General features: G+C 36.5%; 1 protein-coding gene and 1 long non-coding RNA gene across 13 annotated transcripts in view; one reads left to right on the top strand and one right to left on the bottom strand.

Moving 5' to 3' along the window:
* The window catches only part of LOC106877289 (liprin-beta-1), a 370,011-nt gene that overhangs the window by 6,722 nt on the left and 356,430 nt on the right, over positions 1 to 6,859 (top strand). The window lies entirely within an intron of this gene.
* The window catches only part of LOC128248318 (uncharacterized), a 29,045-nt gene that overhangs the window by 12,069 nt on the left and 10,117 nt on the right, over positions 1 to 6,859 (bottom strand). For both annotated transcript variants that reach the window (XR_008264557.1, XR_008264556.1), the window contains exon 2: positions 2,623 to 2,754. This is a non-coding gene — a long non-coding RNA (uncharacterized LOC128248318). The remainder of the gene's footprint in view (positions 1 to 2,622; positions 2,755 to 6,859) is intronic.

The raw sequence follows: 6,859 nt of genomic DNA, 5'->3' as shown, positions 1-6,859 counted from the left end.
CTCTCTCTCTCTCTCTCTCTCTCTCTCTCTCTCCTTGCTCTCTCTCTCTCTTTCTCTCTCCCCACTCTTCCTCTTTCTCTCCCTCCTAAATTCACTGATCTGAAGTATCACATAACTTCTCTGTCACAAATTTTTTCTTATGTTAACGTTTATTTCCAACTAATCAAACTTTGTCCTCTCACATTCTCATTACATATACACCACTAAAGTGCAGTTGTATCTTCTTTGCATATATTAACTGATGCTTTTGATACCATTGTGACATGTCCATTCTCTTGCATTCAATCTTTATCAGCAGTTCATATTGTTCATCTAACAATCTACACTTAATTCCTCTCTAACTAAACTGCTAATATTTTCCAACAGTGCAACATCACATACTTGCTATACATATATAATTCTCCTGTTCTACAGAATAAGAAGCAGCAGTCCTCTAGACATCTCTCGATTCTACATCTTTGAAGTTCTTATTACCATACTATCGATAACTCAACAAGTAATAATTACATTATCCAAGAGGCAAGACTTACTTGCTACTTCCAGCAAAACATCAAAGGGATATTAAACTCAGTATGGATCTTGTCAGTGGAGGACAGTTTTGCCTTTCATTCCTTTTGTGTTAATAAAATAAAGAGTAATCTATAATTTGATTTGGTGCAATTTACTATGTGTTCAATGAATAAGGAACTCTTAAATAATTGATTCTCTAGCCATCTTCTTGAGATTCACTGCATCTTTTGTGCATTCCTTTGCTTCACTAAATGAGCAACAAACAACAGGGATGATGATGATGATAATAATGATAATAACAATAAGGATTTGTAATTTTGGCACAGAGCTACACACATTTAAGGGAGGGGGTATATTTAATCAACTTTGGGATCCATATTTCATTGATTCTGCTGGGATGCTTGGCAAAATTGCCCCAACATTATTAAATTAAGCTAAGATAATAATTATTCATATTTAAACTTTATTCATTTCTCAGCTCTTACTAATTTTGTCTCTTCTCTTAGTTTCTCTCAACTTTCATTCTTTTCTTAGGTTTCTCTTAGCTTTTTATTCTTTTAAAACACACATACTGTCTCTCTCTCTCTCTCTCTCTCTCTCTCTCTCTCTCTCTCTCTCTCTCTCTCTCTCTCTCTCTCTCTCTCCTCCTCTCCCCCACTCTCTTCTTTCTTTTCTCATATTGAGAAGCCAACAGACTGCAAAGACACAGCTCAAAGTGCTGTGCAGAGGAATCAAGTGTCTTTATCAGATTATTTCTCACTTTCTATGTATTCTGTGGAGCTTATTGTGATAAATAATGATATTACAGGTTATATCATGGATTGCAATATGGAAGTATGTTATTAAATTAAAATAATAATTATCTATATAAACTAGACTGAATCACCTAGCATGGGGGTATCTGTGTCTGCCATGCTACCCTAACTATTTTAACAGCATATGACAGGGAGCTACTATGTAACTGCTTCTACAGCCTTCACTGGAGTGCCTTGAAATGTAGTTCTTTAGCCATAGTGAAAACAACCCGAGTTGGATATAATTAATACTGATTAAAATTCAACACAGATGAGACATGAACACTACAAATTGCAACAGAGACAACTAGTCTAGGAGAGCGTTAACTCTGCCAAAAAAAAAAAGAATAAAAGACGGTGTGGAAGAAACATTTTAGAAGTGGAGCCACTTGACAGTCTCTCCAATCTGTTGACATGATAAAATGTACCCTGTTCATGTTGTAAAGTGATTGATAATAGTTTGATTGACTAGATACCCTTTCTATGTAAAAATAAAAAAAAGGCACACAATGACAAAACTTAGTTGCATGCATTGAACAGACACATCATATTAATGGTGTGCACATTAGGGAAGAGCTCAGGTGGGAACATTTGACCAGGTGTGAGAACCCTTTGGCTAACATCAAATGGTCTCGGCATTCTTATTTAACTCTCTTCCTTTCAGATGTAGAAGAACAGGCATCAAACAGCTCACTGGCTACTGGAGGTTTTCTCCTGTCAAGCATCAGACTCCAAAGCTGCCACTGCTAATGTTGGCATAATGCTGATGAAAGATAAGTCTGGTGTTAGAGTGGAGGCAAATAAATGTATGCCATGTATACAAGACAAGATAGAGGGAAGCCTCAGCCAGACTCTTAGTGGGCAAGAAATACAGGTACAAATTCTTCTGGATATGTAACAGTGTTGGGTTGGGTGGAGTAGGCGTTTTGTTTGGCAAAGCCGATAAAGTAATTGAAGTAATCAGGATATATGACAAATGATTAAACTTTGATTAGTCATAAGCAGCACAGTAGCATCAATGATTGACCTCAGCATATGCATACTAATCAGTACTGGCAGGTGAGCAAGAGCACTGTTTCTTTGAAGTTCTCTTGCAGACTATCACTAACAAATGATGACAGCAACTTTATTATCATGGCTGGTGACTTTAATCGATATGTTAGACAATCTCATAATGACTACTCTGATATATATATATATATATATATATATATATATATATATATGTAAGTTATGTACATGATATAAAGAATGAGGTGGATTAATATTACTAATCTGTCTCAAGCAATGACACGAAACAAGAAGACTCCATACTCACTTGGAAATATAATTGACAGTTGGATGTGAATGCTAATTTTTTCTCCAATGAAAAATGTATCACTCAACATGGACTAGGGATTAGTGATATCTGGGTTAGTAGGGTAAATGGATTCAGAAAACACAAGAGAATCTGGAAAAAGAAGGTATTGATATACTGTAAGATCCCTTGATCAGATGTAGATTCAAACAAGTACTTGTTGACCTAAATAAAGAGGAGGAAGAGATAAAGATTTATAGAAGAGTATTATGAGTTTTTATGAAACGTTCTTTTATACTCTAGGCGCAAGGCCCAAAATTTTTGAGGGAGGGGGCCAGTCGATTAGATCGACCCCAGTACGCAACTGATACTTAATTTATCGACCCTGAAAGGATGAAAGGCAAAGTCGACCTCGGTGGAATTTGAACTCAGAACGTAAAGATGAAATACTGCTAAGCATTTTGCCCGGCATGCTAACGTTTCTGCTAGCTTGCTACCTTTTTTTATGAAGCATTCTACAGCAAGCACAGACCAGATCTATGCATAGAGCAAGGTGTAGATTGACCAGATGGCAAGTGACAAGCTGGTGGAATGGTGCAGTAGATAAAGCCATAAAAGCTAAGAGACAGTTCTGGAAAGATTGGAATAAAATGTGTGTGTAGCAAGGAACAATATCAGATAGGTGAGAAAAAAGCTAGATATCAGGTATATGTAGTACAGAAAGAAACTGAAAGTAAGAGGTTTGCCATTAAGTTTTCAGCACACACTATCCCAGTATTTATAATAGTTGTCTACACCATATAAGGTGGAGGCGCGTGGCTTAGTGGTTAGGGTGTCGGCACCATGGTCGTAAGATTGTGGTTTCGGTTCCTGGACCGGGTGACGCGTTGTGTTCTTGAGCAAAACACTTCATTTCACGTTGCTCCAGTCCACTCAGCTGGGGAACGCATACGCCATCGAAACCGGGAAACAGGCCCATGAACCTGGCTAGGCTTTAAAAGGGTGCATTTATTATTTTTATTTATTTATTACACCATATAAGGATTTTAAGGCAGATGTTCATGAGAACTATGTAGATGACCCAGTTCTAGTTATTGAATCTATTGCAAATTTAGAGAAATTCCAAACAGGGAAGCAAAAGCTAGAATTAGAAAACTTCAAAGTAAACTGAGCAAATATAAGTTTTAGCTGGCAGGAAGTGGACTACTTTTGCTATACAGAAAAGGAGTTGATAAAATTCCCTCTGGTATACTCAATATGGATGCAAAAGTATAGTGGGATTACAGGGAAGGATGGTTTCATAAGGGTATGAGAACTTCTGATGCCACTGATTTGATGCTGACTTACTTGACATCAGACGTTTTAATGTTTTTCTTGTTCTAACACTTTCCCTCTCTCACTCTCCTTTTCGTTCTCTTCCTGACTGTTTATGTGTGTGAGCATGAAGTTATGTTTGTATGTATGTATAATCTCTCTCTCTCAGTATGTGTATATTTCTGTGCACATGTGTATGTGTATAAACAGCCTCCAGTGCTAAAACGTACTGTTACTAAAAGCAGGTTGAATGTCCAGTCAACCACGCCAAATTGCCAGCATCTAAAGAACTATGCCAAATTGCCTCATTCTGGTTCCATGTGAAAGAGGCTGATAAGGTGTAGTGAGCAGTAAGACCACCTGTGAAATAAATTTAAGATTAGTTGATAGCTTTTGTTACATAGGTGTAATCTAATAATCAGTGGAGGTGTGTGTTCTGAAAGTTTAAAATAGCCAATGTATGAATAGAGTGGGAAAATGTTTAGGGAGCTGTAACCCCTGCTGGCAACAAAGAAATTCTGTTTCCAAGTGAAGGGTAGATTGTATGATACTTGTGTACAAAGAGCAGTGTTGCATGGCATCACAATGTGGACAGTGAATATTGGAGGATGCGTGAAAGCTTGAATGAAATGAGGCAAGGGCTTTTTTGTTTGATGTGTAATGTTAGTGTACAAGTGAGCTGGAAGAAAAAATTGGTTATAAGAGGAATTAGATGTAGTGTGCAAGAGAGAAGATTGTGCTGGTATAGACATGTGATGCACATGAAAGATGAAAGTATGATAAGAAGTGCCAAGCAATTCAAGTAGAAGGAATCTGCGGAAGAGAAGAATTGAAGAAAACACAGGAAGAAGCAATGGTGTGCTTTCTGCAATTTCCATCAATCAAAATCTTTCACATGGTATTGGTTGACCCAGAAGACACTGAATGTGCTATACAGAAAGACTAAACCTGAAATCACATATCTGTGAAGCAACTTTCTAAATCTTGCAGCCATGCCTGTGTTTGTCTTCTTTCAAAGTGTTTACTGTAATAAACTAGAAATTTTAATTTCATCTGTGTTTTAAAAGATAAAAAGAAAATCTGTTGCATTCAACTCAGGCACAAGGATACTACTATCCCCATTTCTTTTCAATATGCTGTTTTATCCTTTAGAATTCATGATTTTGAAGTCTGTTGATTCAGAGCTTGTTCATATTTTCCTAAGATTTAGAATAATATTTTTTTTTTTTTTGTAATAAAATACATATTTCTCTCGAGCAATATCTAGATGTATGATAACTTTCCTTACTACATGGACTGTGTATCTTTTTCTTTTTCTTTTGTTTAGTCATAGGAATAAGTCATTTATTTTTTTTTTTTTTTTTAATATTTCTATAAAAATAGTCATGTCAGTGTACCACTTTCACTGGAGGTGAAAGTTAGCAAGCACTTGACTTATTGTCTGTACATTCAGAAGAACCGGTAGTTGTGCTAGATTCATTTAGATATAAAAAATATGAAATGTATATTTATATCTCATTATGTGTTAGGGTAACCTTAAGATAAGAAAAAAAAAAAAATTGTACTGGACACTTAATTTGCAAGAACAAGATATAAAAATTCATAATGTATTAAACATCAACTGCAGTAGATAACTGTATTAAACATTACTCTTACTCGTTACTCTTTTACTTGTTTCAGTCATTTGACTGCGGCCATGCTGGAGCACCACCTTTAGTCGAACAAATCAATCCTAGGTCTTATTCTTTGTAAGCCTAGTACTTATTCTATTGGTTTCTTTTGCCAAACCGCTAAGTTACGGGGACGTAAACACACCAGCATCGGTTGTCAAGTGATGTTGTGGGAACAAACACAGACACACAAACACAAACACACATATATATATATATCTATATATATATATATATATATATACATATATACGACGGTCTTCTTTCAGTTTCCGTCTACCAAATCCACTCGCGAGGCTTTTGTTGGCCCGAGGTTATAGTAGAAGACACTTGCCCCAAAGTGCCACGCAGTGGGACTGAACCCGAAACCATGTGGCTGATAAGCAAGCTACTTACCACACAGCCACTCCTGCCTCCTTCTTAATATATGATAATGTTTATTTTTCTATATTCTTATTGTCTTCATGCAAAATGGTTTTGTGTCAGTTTGTTTTGACCTTAATTACTGCTTATGTTAACACTTTTTTTAGCTTAGTGCATGTTTACTCATCCTGCCTACCTCTACCACTACCATCATTTAAGCATCTATTTTTTCCCTAGTTGGCATTGGTGTACAATACTGTATTTCTCTATGCATCTTAATCCTGTTTTTATCTTATCTGTTCTTGTGCCTAATCTAATTAATCCAAAATAATTCTTTGTCTCTACAGTAATAGCAACTATCTTCTTTAGAGAATTTTGATAGTTGTTTTGTTTCATCATTATTTTTTTTTTATCATTTTCGATGCATTGTTCTACACACATATGTACTGTAGACCCTAAACATTGGCCACAGTTTTTGATACTAAATTATTCTCTTAATTTTATTTATGCATGACCGTTCTCTTAAGTTTGTACACACACACTACACACTACATATACTACACACACATACACACCACACGTGCACACACACACACACACACTACACACACACACACCATGTGCACACATGTACACACACACACTACACATACTACACACACATACTACACACACATACATACCACACGTGTACACATACACTACACACACACCATGCGTACACACACACACAACACACCATGTGCACACATGTACATACACACACGCTACACATACCACATACACACACACACACACACCACGCATGAATGTACACACATTACACACAAACCACGCATGTATGTGCACGCATACACATACACACACACACAACGCACACACACACACACACACACACACACACACACACA

This window comes from Octopus bimaculoides, chromosome 7, assembly GCF_001194135.2.
Source record: "Octopus bimaculoides isolate UCB-OBI-ISO-001 chromosome 7, ASM119413v2, whole genome shotgun sequence".
NCBI lineage: Eukaryota > Metazoa > Mollusca > Cephalopoda > Octopoda > Octopodidae > Octopus > Octopus bimaculoides.
Note: the sequence above shows the minus strand (reverse complement) of the source record. Positions and strands in the feature narration are given on the sequence as shown.